We start from the raw sequence: 14,561 nt of genomic DNA, 5'->3' as shown, positions 1-14,561 counted from the left end.
AAGACTGACCATAGTGCTGCCCAGCTGGCACCCAGGCCTTGGGTGATGCCAACAGCCTCCACAGGCTGGGCTGAGCAGTTGAGGCAGCAGATATAAAGGACAGCACCACAGAGCATCTCCAGCCCAGAGAGATGCAGGCTGCACCACAGTTGTGTCAGGAAACCTGGTGAAACTCATCTAGATATACGGGGAGCAGATGTTGAAGCTATTTCCTGGGGTCAGATTCCTCCTGTGCTAGCAGGGGCCATGGGGAGGGTTCCTGTGCTGCAGGTGTGGTCCCCACCAGGACACTGTCCCTCCCCACAGCAGGTGATGCTGCCCATGGCAAGCAGCTGGTGGAGCTTTCCAGCAGATTGCCTGTGCCACTGCTGGGCCCCACTGGAGCATCAGCTCCTTGGAAGATGTCACACCTCAGTGGATGTCACACCTCAGCAGCGGCTGCTGGCAGCTCTCCTGCAGGCAGAGAAGTCTGTCTGTCTGCAGCAGCCTGGTGTAGCAGTGCAGCCTCAGTGTGGCCCTGTGCTGGGTAGGTGAGGAGTAGAACAGTCAGTGGAAGCTCTCAGGAGTTACCTGAAGTGAGGGATGAAAAGGAAAACTTCTCTTGCCTGGTGCCAGTAGTGCCAGAGGAGCACTCAGACAGAGGCAGGAGCACTGCTGCTCTGCAGACCAGCACAGGACGTGTGCCAAAGACTTGAGTGGCACCACAGCACAGGGTGGCTGGTTTGGCTTGATTTCATCCTGGCTTTGGGGCTTTCTGAAATGAACTTCGAGATTCTGCATTATTCTTGTCCTTAATCCCACTCTCTTTGACTGAAAAACCCCATGGAATGAGATTATACAAAAATCTGTAAGGTTGATCAAGCGCTGACCTACTTTGCACAAAGAGGCTATTTGGGATACAATACCAATTGTACATCCTGCCACGGTGCGTTAACCAGCGCTCACCCGGAGCCACGGGACGCTCGGCACCGCTGGCAGGGAGGGGACAGTTTGGGGCCCAGCAGCTGTGCCTGGCTCGGTGGCACCAGCCTGACCCTGCCCTGGCACAGGGCGGTGAGAGCTGACGGCGTTGTGCGGTGATGCCGCGCTCAAACACGGCAGCAGCTGCTGTGCTGGCCGCGTTCTGCCTAACAACAGCAAATGGTTTGTGTTAACATTAACAGATAATGAGTCATCATAAAAGATCCCGCCTTGTCTTCGGAGGAGTAGCAGCAGTCCCAGCACAGCCCCGGCACAGGAGATTAAGGACTCTGGAAAATCTGTCTCGCTAATTAAGACATCAGGGTTGTTCTTGGAGATAGTGTATTGGGCATCTTGCTTAAAAATAGCGGGTTTTTAGAGAAAGAACCATGGGACAAAAAGCACACCATGTTCTGGATGTTGATCCCAGCCAGGCAGAGTGCACAGATTAGGGATGTGTGGATTAGGAATGTGTATCCTGAGCACTGCTGTATAGGGTGTAGGTACCTGCTGGCAGCTGTCTTTGGCACACCCAGCTGTGCTACAGCTCACGGACATGTAGAGCAAGTGGCCACACGCCAATGATGGGGAGTGATTGTCTTCACATTGAGAGTCCAAGATTGCATAGGGAGACATTTTCCAGTAGATGGTAAATAAATAGCTTAAGGACTTTGATAGGATCTCTGGTTTGGTGTTTAACCAATTCCCTATTGATTCTTTAGATTTAACTTTAGAAAATCTTGTTAGTGCTTGTCATCATCTGCTCATCTGCCAGAGCACTCGCTGCTTGAGGCCCGAGTGTGAGAAGCTGCAGAACGCAGGGATGATCCCACTCTGGAAAAGGCCCCAAGGAAAGGGAAGTAGTGATTCCAATCCCCAGCACAGACCAGCAGCTGTGGAGGAGGAAGAGGTCATTGATACCCTGCTCCCTCCATGCTCTGTTCCCCCAGGAATCCCACAGCTCCACAGCCAAGGGGAAGGAGGAGGAAACCTCCAGGCTGTAGGGGATCATCCAAGCAGTGATGCAGTGCAAACTCCCTGTCATGACTTAATCTTTCTTTTTCTTCTCGTCCTCAACAGGATTCCATTGGTGAACCTGTAAAAAATATAAAAAAATAATGGGTTACCTGTACCTACCATTTCTGTTTACCAGTAGGAGACTCAAAGAGCAGCGTTCTATGGGCCAAATATATTTTTATAAAAATGAACACGCCTATAGGTAACTGCGTTGTCAAGGAGCACGTTTTTGGGAGGAGAGAAAGGAAAGCGTGCAAGCAAAGAATCCCGTGGAGGAGGAGGAGGAACCAGCAAGGGATGGAAAGGGGAAGGATGAGCGCCTGGAGCCCGGCCATGGACGGTGACTCTGAACCTGTGCCAATAATACCATTATGTGCCATGAACCGATGCAAAGACTTTGCAAAGAGCCGAGTCAATAACTCCTGGAAATGTTGTGGAGGACGAGTGGGGCATCTCTTCTGGTGGGGTCATCCATTCCGGTCCATACGCGTACATATGGTATATGTAGAGAGAAAATATATATATATATATACACACACAAACACTTTTTGTACTGTAGCAATTTTTGAAGATCTTAAATACTCATTTTTAAAGAAGATGTCATGGGCTAAAAGTCTCATTTCTTTAACACGCATCATGCAAACTGGGTGATCTGATGTTTTCTACTTTGGCAGCTTGCCTGTCAACCTATATGTGTATATATAGGTAGACATATATACATATATATACGTGTGTGTGTGTATGTATAGACATATATATGTATGTATACATATATATATATATAATTTTGGTTCTTTTTGGAAATGCTTTTCCAGCGTCGCGACGTGACCGTGGTGGGAGACAGCTGGGGCTGTGCTGCCAGTGGGAAGCAGAGAAAAAGCTTCCCAAAACCATCCAGAGCACAGCTCAAGGCAGTGCTGGAGGTATTTCCAGGCTTCTGTATCCCAATACACCATCAAGGTCGATGGGAAGAAGCCGTAAAGCCTGGGCCTGCCCCGTGTCCACAGAGCTGTGATCTCCACCTTGCTAGGCATGATACCTCGGGGCTGGACGGGGCAGATTTTGGGGGTGGACTTCCAAAAGATGGGCCTCTCTTGGCACAGAAGAAAAATTTTAGGAGTGGGGTATGGGAAGGCTTTTGGAAAATGGCTTATAAATCGGCCACAGCACCAAAGCTTACTCAGCCCTGTGAGAGATACAAGAGGAAGGAGCTGGTTGCCCCCTGCCCTAGCCTGGGGCTGTGGGATTGAGAGAGCCTCTTCCTTTGTTCTTGTCTTGGCTGGCTCTGCTGCAGCAGGAGAAGACACAGCCAGCTGTCCACAACCCTGGAGATCTCTTCATAGTGTTTAAAGGGAATTTTTGCCAGGGGAGCACGATTCTGCAGGCTCCAGTTTGGTGTGTTGCTCTAGAAACACGTCCATGCCCATTCAACTCTTGCTGGGGTGGGTGGTGTTTGTGGGTGCTGACCCTAAACCCTCTGTCCAAGTCTTTCCATGGAGTTGGGTGCTGCCATGCTGTGCTGCACATCAGACACTGGGATGTGTCTTGCTTGGGTCCCTTCAATGTTAAATGGGTGGAAACGACAGCAGAGATCAGACCAAAGTCCTCCAGTTCTTTTTGTAAACTGCCCTTGGTAAATACTAGTGGTTTTTTAGAATTGTCCAGATCCACGTTTCTACTCCCCCACTGATTACTCAGCTCCTTTTCTTTATGATAATGAACGTGCAGTTTAAAAACAAAAAAAAAAAGTAGAACCCTGTGGTGTTGCGCATAGCCACGCGTGTGGTCTCTTGTTCCCGTGTCCTTTTCTGTCCTTTTCCCATGGAATTGCACAGTCTGGATTATTTGTCCTGAATTTTTGGACGCTGCCTCAGACAGAAGTCTTCCTTGCCAGCCCTGACAATTACCTGCGGACTTGAGCCAACTATCCCCTGGGCAGAGCAGCATCTCCTGGGTGGTTCATGTCCGACTCTCCAGAGCATTGGATGCCTCCAGGGAGGAGAGGGAACAGTGTCCTGCTAGAGCAGTGGCCCCCAAAGCTTTAGCTGTCCCTGGGAAACATGGGGAGTGTCTGTCCTTGGGAAGCATGAAGTCTGAGCAACTGCTCCAGGGTCATCTCAGTCAGTGTCCTGGGGCTTTCCTGTGACACTGGTGTCAGCCCCTGCCCACAGGCTCTCCTCCCTTTGTGACTTCATGGGAATCCATCTGCGCCAGCTTTGAGCCATGTTCCTTGTGCTTCTCCCCTTAATCTTCCTATTTATTTAATTCCCACAGGTATTCCAGTGTAATCATGGTAGCAGTATGACAAGAAATATATCTCAGCTCCCTCATTGCAGGGCATCTGAAGCAGCATTCTGTGTTTCTGCATGGATGGAACCTGCTGCCCACAGAGAGGTTGTCAGGCAGAGCTGGGAGATGCCAGGGCAGCACAGGCAGCACTGGTGCAAGCCGTGGTGATGATGGCTGAGGTGATGGAGAGGCACCTGGCTCGCAGGAAATTCCCTGTGGAGCTGGGGAAGAGGAGGGGAAAGCATGTGAGTATGTGTGTGTGTGTGTGTCTGTGTGTGTGTGTGAGAGAGAGAGAGAGAGAGAGAAGGAAGGTGAATCACTGTGACCCCAAGGATGGGCACAGGTTCCAGAGGGCAGGACTTGCATGAGCTTCCCCCCCAGTCTGCAGCAGGACATGTCCTGGTCTCCCCGGAGCTGAGCGGTGAACCAGGGAACAAAAGTAGATGCACAATCTTCCCTTATTTATAAGGACCAACAGCACTTGCACTTTATCAGAGGAAACCTCCCCCCATCCATGCTGGGCCACTGTGGTGGAGGGAGAGGAGGAGGAGGAAGGGCTGGGATGGAGCCACTGATGCAGTGATGTACAAGGCAGGATCCAGGCATGCCAAGGTCTTGCACAGTGAAGAGAAATGAGCTGTGGTGATTTCATTCCCTCCTATTGATGAAAGCCAAAAAACAAGAAAGAAATGAAAATAGAAAGTCACATTTCCATGGCATAGTCTATTGAGTAGATCTTCCCACCGTGGAAAAGCAGGGAAGCATGGTGTTCTCAGACACGCTCCTGTGGGAGCTTTGTCATGTTTTGGGCACATCATCTCACCCTGAGGTCCTGGAAGCTTGAAAAAAGAAAAGTTTTGTTCCTTGCTTTGCTGTAAGCCCTCAGCCCACTGCTGCTTGTTTCCTTTTGGTTCATTTTCCAGATTCCTTAGCCCCTGAATAGTCCCTGAGAAACACACCATGGCAGCCAAGAGGTTGCCACATTCCCCAGACATGTCATGGAGTGTCTGTGTGTCACTTGTGGCTCTGTCTTAGAGAAAGTAAGTGGTGTAGGGCAAGCCACCCATGGCAAGGAGAGGTTGTCTCTCCTTGGGCCCTGCAGCAAGCCCAGGCTTCCCAGGGCTGTCTGGGATTCTCTTCCCTCCACATTCCTTGCAAACCCTGAGCAGGAGCCACAGGATGTGCCGCTCCCACCGGGCCAGGGAGTCAAAGCACCAGTGTGCTCTATCCTGCCCCAAACTGAGCTGGTTTGGGGCTCCAGGTCCGAGCTCTCGTGTCATGGCACCAACAGGTAGGGCAGGCAGGGTTTGGTCCTCAATCCCCTGACCTTTGGAAGCCGGGGTCCCCCGAGGGCGGCTTCACCCCACAGCACCCTGGGCAGAGCCGGTCCTGGGCAGCCGCCCGTCTCTCCAGATCCGATCGTTTACCTTCACTCTGTCTTCCCAGCTGGAGAAAGGGCGGCCGGTGGTGGTGGCAGGAGCCGTGCTCCAGAGAACACCAGTGCTCCATGGGGCTCCAGAGTTCCGTGGGGTCAAGGGCACCGAGCCTGCCAGGAGGTCACCGTAGCGATGGCAGAGCCAGCGCGGGGACAGATTTCAGGTTACCTCTTCTCCACTGGCAGCTTGTTGCGAAGGAAGGTAGTTCAGCTGAAACGGTAGTTAAATAGTAGATATTCTACACATAATATATATTTTGTAAAAAAAAAAATTAAAAAATAAAATAGAACAAAAATATATCTATCCTATCTCAGCCCGCCCATTTCAGGATGAATGTGGTTGGAATTTTCATTCAACCAGATATTAAATCTGTACGCAATTTTTTCAAAACCAGCAAGAAATCCCTTGCCATTTCCAAGTCTGTGGGTTTGGTCTCCCGAGCTCATCTAACGCTTCTCACACATTTTTAAGAATTACTCTCAACATTTGTAGGTACATTTTTAATAGTGTCACAAGTGGAGATTATATTTACTTTGAAAAAAGTATATGTTGCACAAAAATATACACTAAGGGCACAGATTTCTGACCCAGATTCTTCTATTTTAGGTTCCAAGGGGTTTATTTTTTTGTTTGATAGGACATGTACAGTGAAGTTTACACTTTATTTTTATTTTGCCAAAACCCGTTTTCTAACATGAGACAGTTTTACTTTGTAACCGGTTTTACATCACTGAGTACTTCTTTCTTTTCCTGGGAAAATCCTGCACCAGGAGGCATCCGGTGGAAGCGCTGTCGCCTTTTGGCATTGTGGCTGCCCCACCCGCCCACAGCGCGAGCTGGGGCAGTGCCAAAAGGAACTTTTCTTCCCGAGCGGTTTTTAATTTGTCTCTGTCCGTGGAAGCCGTGTATTTGGAAGCACTGTAAATGCCACCCTGTCCCCTTGCCCTCTGTATATTTAGTACTCTGATGTTGCTATTAAAACTGATATGAGAACCGCGCAGCCGCTGGTGACTGGGTTCCTCCGCGCGCGGCCACGGTCCCTGGGGAGGGGACAGCGTTGGTTTGGTGTCCAGAGGATCCATGTCTCAGCAAGGAGTCCAGAGCTTCCCTGGAGAAATCCCCCTGTTCCCAGCTGTGCACACCTCAGGTGAGCAGCAGGGAAATAGCTCTGCCTTTGGCCTGGGAAGAGGGTCTTGTGCATCCCCTTGGAGTCCCTGACACAGCAGCACCACCTCCACGCCCTGTGGCACAGGCAGGAGGGTGCCAGGTCTCCAGGCTCACCCAGTGTCCCCCAGGACTTTGAGGGGACCCCATGTGCCTTGGGACAGCTGCTTGGAAGAAGGAAGCCATTGAATAGGGCTGTTGGGGAGTTAATTAAACATCACTAATCATGCCTTAAAGAACAGTTTTGCTATGAAATCGCTTCACCCAGCTACATCTTTTACCCAAGGAGGAGTCCTGGTCGTGAGCAGGTCCCTGGTAAGTGATGGCTCTGGTTTGCACTTTGTGTGTGGAGTGGGTGACAATGGATCACACTCAGGCTGACCCTGCTGCTGTGCTGCTCAACAGATGGACAGAGAGATGGACAGAGAGATGGACAAAGAGATGTGGGGACTGCGCAGCACAAGGAGGGCCCTTGCCAGGCAGCAGGACAGCTCCCACAGCCACCATCCCCCTTCCCCAGGACACTGTGGGATAGCACAGCTGTCATCCTCACAATGCATTGTGACCTGGAAAGGGGGAAAAGCCTTCAATGGTTTCCATGTTGGCTGTGAAGAGGGATGGCCTGGGAAGGCAGAGACCAGCACAGCCACCTGCCACTTGCATTCCCAGCCTGTGGCAGCAGCCTTCCCACAGTGCCAGGACCCTCCACAATTCTCCGTGCCAGGCCAGCACAAAACCGAGACCAGAGATGATGCCCAGCCCAGCCAAATCTCCAAAAGCTCCATTCTGCAGGAAAATATATAGAAAAATGGGGAGGGACAAAGTGAGCTGCTCTTCATTTTAGGGCCAAATTGCCAGCTTAAATCACTGAGACAATGTGTACAAGCGAACAGGATGCGAATGGCCTCAGAGCTGCATATATCAGCCGGAGAACTCTGTTCATTTCCAGATGCAAGTGGGATTTCAGGGCATGAAATACAGTGTTAGGCTCTCATTCCTTTCCCTGCTATTTATCACAGCCGGAAACATACTCACCAGCCTGAGCTGTTCCAAGTGTCGCTGCTGGGAGCGTGGAGGAGAAATATTGTGCTGAGCTGTGGGAGAGGGATTGGGGTGGGACAAGGCAAGCAGCCAAGGGGAAGAACCAGCATCCCTACTCCCTCCAGCACCCATTGCCCCAGCATGGAGCTGGGAGCATCCCCTCCTGCTGCTCATCCTGCCGTGCAGCGAGGGCCAGGGACGGCCACCAGACACAATGCCCTGGGTTAAACAGTGCCATGAGTGGTCCCCAGGGCTGGAGGGACCGTGACAGGGTCACCGTCCCCTTGTCAGCACAGGAGACTGCCAGCTCATGTCCCTTCCAGCACTGCTCGGCGGGGCGAGGCTGGAAAATGAGGCTGGAAACAAAACACCACACACTGGTGCTGCAGCATAGAGTTCTGATAAAAAGTAGGACTAAGCATTATCCAAGTTTAATTATTATAATTATACCGGGGCGAAGTAATTGCTGGGGATATTTTAAGCTTCAATCAACACGCTATTTTGAAAACTGAAGCCCTGATTTACCCAGGGCGAGGTGGTAACCATCAACAGGCACCCATGCTGCTGGCAGCCAGAGGACCCCACCAGGAGGGTTTGTGAGCTGCTTGGAGCTTCTTGTCTTAAAATAGGGATTTGAGAGGGTGAGACAAGCAGTGGGAAGGTGAAAAGGGGTCCCCATGTCCCATTAAGCATTGACTAGAAGCCTGGATTCAGCACCAGCATGGGCTGCAGGAGCAGCATCAGCTTTAGAAAGAGGAGCCATGCAGGATGGGCAACCCCAGCTCAGTGGTGGCTCTGAGGAAGATTGGCTGGGGCTGGATGATGTAGTGATGCTGAAATCATTTAAGCTTGTTATGGTGGTTTCTATGGCTCTCTGGCTGGATGTAACAAATTGTCTGCATCATTTTCCAGATGGATCATTCTTAAATCATCCAGGACAGGCTTCAGGGCTCTGCACTGAAGCAGCGGAAGGCACTTCGGTTCAATAAATGCTGGAACAGTTCTATATCAAGTGCTATTTCTTATTAAAAGTGTAAGTACATCATCCCAGCTGATAGGTTTCACAGCCAAGATCTCCATGCTGTGTACCCCTCTGAGTGTCCTTAGGTCCCCAAGGGGATGGGGGACAGGAATGGGGGGACCACATGTAGGTGCCTCATGTGTGTGCACTCATGCCTCAGAGTGGCTCTGCAGTAGAGCAGAGGGAACAGTGATGGATAAGGTTTCCCAGCAGCTCATCCCTACTCCCTGCTTCCCCCTCCCCAGACAGGTACCAGCCCCCAGCACACGTCCAGCTCCTGGCGAACCGCATGGCCCAAGCACGTCTAACAAAACCTCTTACTAGAGTTGGAATCAGTAAGTTCTGTTGCAGAACCAAGGGTTTATCACTGCTGTCATCGCTGGAGCGGCCCGTGGGTCGTGCTGAGCCCCACAGTGGCCTGCAGCAGAGCGAGCTGTCGATGTGCCCGGCCCCATCGCCGCGCTTTGGCCGCGCGCGCCCGGTGAATGACGAGCGCTGAGAGAGCAGTTTGTTTCTGCCAGGCAATTTGTGCTAATAAGCAGTTTGAGGCAGCGACGCCTCTCAGCAGAGATGAGTTATGGCAGGAGGGCTTGGAGAGGAGAGCCCTGAGGATGCTGCAGTGGAGGAGACCTGCATGGCACATGTAGGCACAGCCCGTGGTGGGCTCAGTCTGTGGTGGGGCTTGTCCATGGGGGGCTCAGTCCAGAGTGGGCTCAGCCCACCATCTCCACCTGGGATGGGCAGGGAAGTGGCTGCCCATGACTTGTGCTGTGGACTGGCTTTCCAGTGGGACTTCTCCTAAGGACTCAGGAAGCGCATGTGGATGCAGTTCCCAGGTTTCAAATGTCAGGCTTGTATTTGATCTAATCCCAGGTATTTCTGATGCTGGTAGGGACTGAGCCCCAGGGCTGTGGGACCTGCTTGGCTCTGCCAGCACTGACATGTCTCTATGTGTTAAATAAACATAGCAGAATTAAATCACCATTGTTCCTGCTCATCTTCCGAGTATGATTTTAACTGAAAACTGACATTTATCTTAGTTCCTTGTCAGGCCAAAACCAGGACAGAGTTTCTTGGGGCCGTTATTATCTTTCCCTTGCAAATTTTCAAGCATGAATAAGTGCTGTGACTGGCACAGAGGACGGAGGCGGGAGCTGGTTGTGAGTGTCCTGGGATGCAACTCCTCACCTCTGCCACAGCAGGATCAGCACAGGAGGAGTGGGAGCAAAAGCCCTGGTAGCACTTGGGGGCAAGGTGACATCCCAGTGTGAAGTCCGTGTGACACCCAGGTCAGCAGCAGCAGAGCACAGCAGGGCATCACTCAAGCAGCAATGCCGGGGGAAACACGTCCACCTCTGCAGGCAAGCGTGTCCTCTCAGGTGTATTTATTGACCTGTCACAGGGCTCCGAGGTGGCTGACCGCGCTTTCCCCCTGCAGCAATTGATTCCAGTCGGCTTAGATCAGGGAACACTTGATTTCTCTGCCTGATACTCATTCTGGCCTTCAATAACACAGTGTTTAGGAATAGATCACAGGATTCACTGGCAGGAGCACATCCCCTGATGTGTGCAATGGGCAGCACTAGCAGGTATGGCCACATGTGGCCTTGGGGATTTAGTTTCCCAGAAAAAGCCAGAGGTAAGCAACACCAATGCAGCCTTTGGCTGCCAGTAAGTGTTTCCAAGCTCTCTGCTAACCCAGAGGACTGTTCTGCTTGTGGTGTCATGGGGCCAACCCTGCCTGGAAACGGGGATCCAGCTCAGTCCTTTCCTCTGAGTCTCCTCTCTCTAACCTTGCAGGCTTCGTGGCTGGGGTGCTCAGGACTGGCCCATGCCTAGGCTGCACTGTGAGGGACACAGTGCCTTTGGTCTCAGGTTCAATGTGAGCAGTCAGAGTGCAGCATCCCTGCCCAGGGCTGGCTGGCCAGGGGTCCTGAGTGCTTGCAGGTACAAGAGCCGAGCTGCCACCCTCCCCCCAGCACCTTTCCAATTACTAGCACATCCTTCTCTTCTTAAGAGCCCAGCCAGTACTCTGCCCTCGCACTATAAAAAGCACAGCTTGACATTTGTTTTTCCCCATCTACTTCTCATCCGTGTTTTCCTTCTCGTCGCTTCAGCCTCTGCGGCGATGTCCCAACCAGCAGCTCGGCACAGATAAGTGGATTGCAGCCAGCACCATTTGTGAAATGGGTCTGTGAAGCCATGGGAAGAGCCATATCCATGTAACAGTCCATAAAGCTGTCTGTCAGAGCACTTAGCCGTGCTCAGCCCCTGGGAGAGAAAAAGCCCCACATGCACCAATTTGCTTTCAATCAGCCCCAAGAGCCTCTTGGCCAAAACCATTCTGCATCCATAGATGCTGTTAATGGTTGGGCTGGTATATTTGCCCTGGCATTCTCCCAGGGGTTAAGGAGACAGGAGCCTACAAAACCTGTCCCTTCTAGGCAGACACTGGCATAATGGAGCTCTGCTGTGCCTGTGTGTCCCACATCACCTGGGCAGAAACTGTCTCAGTGTCCCTTGTCCCACCAGTTTTTTCCAAGTCTGGCAGGAAGCGTGGCTGAAAACCAGGTGGCAGGACTAATAGCTTAAATGCCAATAAAACCCTTTCCCTGAGTGTTGGCAGGTTTTAGAATTGTCTGGTTTTGAATAATTGACTCCCAAAGGCACTGAGGTCACCTCTCCTTGAGCAGAGGGGAGGGCAGAGCAGTGCTGGGCTGTGCTCACATCCCAGAGCCAGCTCTGCCTGAGGAACGACTCTGCAGGATGGGGGAAGAAGCAGCCAAGAGCCCAAGAAAACTCCAGAGCCCACAGCACTGCTTAGTGCCAAGCAGACTGGGAGTGGGTGAGCAAGCCCCTCTCCGGGGAGACAGCCTGCTGGCAGGGACAATGGCAGTGGCAGCTGAGTGACACCAAGCAGCAGCTGCCAAAGCCCCACAGCATCCTATCCCCAGGGGGCTGGGAAGAGACCGGACAGTGGCAGCCAGCCAAGAGCCCTGGGCACATGGACAGAGCAGACAAAGCAGGGGGACAAGAGCCCCCTGAGCCACTGGAGACCACCGAGTGTTGCTGGGCCCCACTGAATGGATTTGGAGTGGTTTGGTGGCCAAGCGCCACCCTCGGTCCCGGCAGAGAGACATGGAGTGTCAGCTCCAGCCTGGCGTGCAAAGAGATGAAAGAAAAGGGGAAGCAAAGGTTCCCAAGCTCCATGAAATTCCTTCCCAGGGTCCAGCTGTAGCCCCTTGTGAGGGAGCCAAGAGGGGAAATGCAGCATCCCCCGCAGGGCCAGGGCCACAATTCCCAGGGAAGTGAGGACATTGAGGCTGTGTTTTCAAGGTGAAAAGGATGAGAAAAGGGAAAGGGGTAGGAGAAAGAAAGAAGATAAAGCTCTGGTAAGATGCAGCAGGAACGATACCAAATGGGCACTTCTCAACTTGAGGAAAGTTTGGGAAAGCCATTAAAGCCAGAGATCAATGAAGGGGGAAATTGAAATGTTAGGGGCTGGAACGGAAAATTAGGCTCAGATAATGGCCCTGGGGTTTAAAGCACCCTCCAATATCTGTTGTGAGGAGCTGTTAAACACTCCCATAGGAGATGTCTCTGTATCCAGCTGCCCTGGCAAGCAAAATCCCCAGAGCTGTAGCACAATAGGCAAGGAGTCACAAGGTCCTGCCACGCTCCCTGACATCGCTGATCAGTGCTGTAGATAGCAGGGTAAATCCCAAAGATGAAGGAGAGGCTGGAAATGCTCTGGCAAAGCAGTAGCAGTGAGACCTGAAGGACAGAATTTCCACAGTCCTTTCCAAGAAAGCCACAGAAATGTCTGGACTGCTCTGGACTCGTCCCCTCTTGCCACGGTACTGCCAAGGAAACGGGACTCATGACACCCACAGGCAGGGCCCACACTCAGAGCTGGGGCAGCAGCAGGATTAGGGCTGAGCCTGGGAAGCCCTACAATTGGACTGGGGAGGCGGGATGGCCCTTTGAAATTAGGCAGAGTCAAATGCCTTTGATGTATAATGGATTTGGAGTGGAGTTGGATGTGCTTGTCCACCCGCGTTTTTACTGCCAGGAGCACTTAGCATGGCTGGCCTCCCTCTGCCACCAGCACTTCCAGCCAGCCAGCCTGGGCTGGGGCTGTTCCAGTAGGACCCTTGGAGTAAAAGGAGCTGTGGAAAAACCTGGTTTAGTGGAAGGTGTCCCTGCTCATGGCAAGGAGTTGGAACAAGATGAAGTTCAAGGTCCCTCCCAAACCAAACCATCCTGTGATTCTGTGGTTCTAAATGCTTCCTGCAGCTGAAGGGGGCTGACATCCGCTGTCAGCACTCCCACATCAAACACATTGACTCATGTCCATGAGTGCACATGGAGCATGGACACAAGCACAGGAGGCTGCTGCAGACCCCCTCCCTGCTCACATGGACTGTGAGAAGCCGAGGGAATCCTGAACACAGCACACATGGATGTGCCAGAGGCTACAGCTGGAGACAGCTGAGCCAAAGCAGAAAGTCAGCTCTGCAAGTCAGCTCCTCTCACAGGCAGGTGTGCAGGAAGGTAATTGCCTGTGGGGCAGGAGTCTCCCAGGCTTGATTAGGCCAGGGGAGAGGTTATTTAAGAGCCAGGTAAGGAGCCAGTGCTGCCTGGGGCTCAGCCCCTGCTTGTCCTTTCTAGGAGCTCAGTGGCAGCTCATCCCTAGCAGGTATGTGGCAGCCAGGGGGAATTGCTCCTGTTTCCCAGCTGGCATCGTGCACATTCCCTTCCAGCCCTCCCGCTCCTGGTGATAAGCCTGGCTTATGGAGAAGTGCTAATCTGGCAGTTGCTATGAGACCCACTTGATGTCTTTGATGCAGTGTGGAGGCAGGTGAATCATTAGGAGGAATATCAGGTTTTCTGGCACAGCTTGAGGAGACGCAGAAGTTTCCCGATGCTCGGTAAGATGCAAACGCTGAAGTCCCAGCAGCTGGGACATGCGTAGCCTGGAGAAGCTGGGAGCATTGGCTTCTCCCTGCTCTTTGTGGCTTTCCAAACTGTCAGTCTCCAGCTGCTGCTGGCTCCTCACAGAGCAATGTTTCCCAGAGTGGATTCTGAGGAGGGGCGAGCTGAGGATGTGCTTTGCTCTAATTCTGGCACCCTCTCTGCCAGCTGAGCCTGCTCCTGGGCTGCAGCCTGGGGCTCACAGTGCCTGTGGCTCTCCAAAGCGAGTGCAGACAAAGAGAGCAGGGAATGATGGCTGGGAGAGTGGAGAATGCTGGCCAGGAGAGCCAGTGCTGCTGCAGTGGGAGGGCAAGGGCAGGGTGCAGCTCATTCCTGCTGGTCCTGGCTTTTAGCAGGATCACCAAGCTGGGGTTCCAGCTGTGGCGCTGTACCCTGCACAGTAATTTATGTAACTGGGGGAAGGAACCAGCACAGCAGAAATTTTTAATTATGTATTTGACTGGAATAGTCTCGGTTTGAGTTCATGCAACGTTGGTTAGTTACCTCAGATAATTAGAAATTTTACAGCTGGATAAAAAGTTTATAAAGCACTGAAAAGGGTAGGGCATTTGGGATGGAGATATTTGGTCCCTCTGGTTGTTCCAGAGAAGAGAAGCATTTCTGGGCTTCCCAAGGAGTCCTAGTTCCCAATGGTACCT

The 14,561-nt window shown here is 52.1% G+C and overlaps 1 protein-coding gene across 1 annotated transcript in view; it reads left to right on the top strand.

Annotated features, from left to right (window-relative positions):
• The window catches only part of AJAP1 (adherens junctions associated protein 1), a 37,448-nt gene extending 30,746 nt beyond the window's left edge, over positions 1 to 6,702 (top strand). Inside the window, exon 7 of the mRNA XM_015648023.1 lies at positions 2,041 to 6,702. The gene's annotated coding sequence lies outside the window, so the exon portion shown is untranslated. The remainder of the gene's footprint in view (positions 1 to 2,040) is intronic.
• Positions 6,703 to 14,561: the final 7,859 nt, after the last annotated feature.

The sequence above is a fragment of the Parus major genome, chromosome 21 (assembly GCF_001522545.3).
Source record: "Parus major isolate Abel chromosome 21, Parus_major1.1, whole genome shotgun sequence".
Classification (NCBI taxonomy): domain Eukaryota; kingdom Metazoa; phylum Chordata; class Aves; order Passeriformes; family Paridae; genus Parus; species Parus major.
This window is presented reverse-complemented; position numbering and strand designations above follow the sequence as displayed.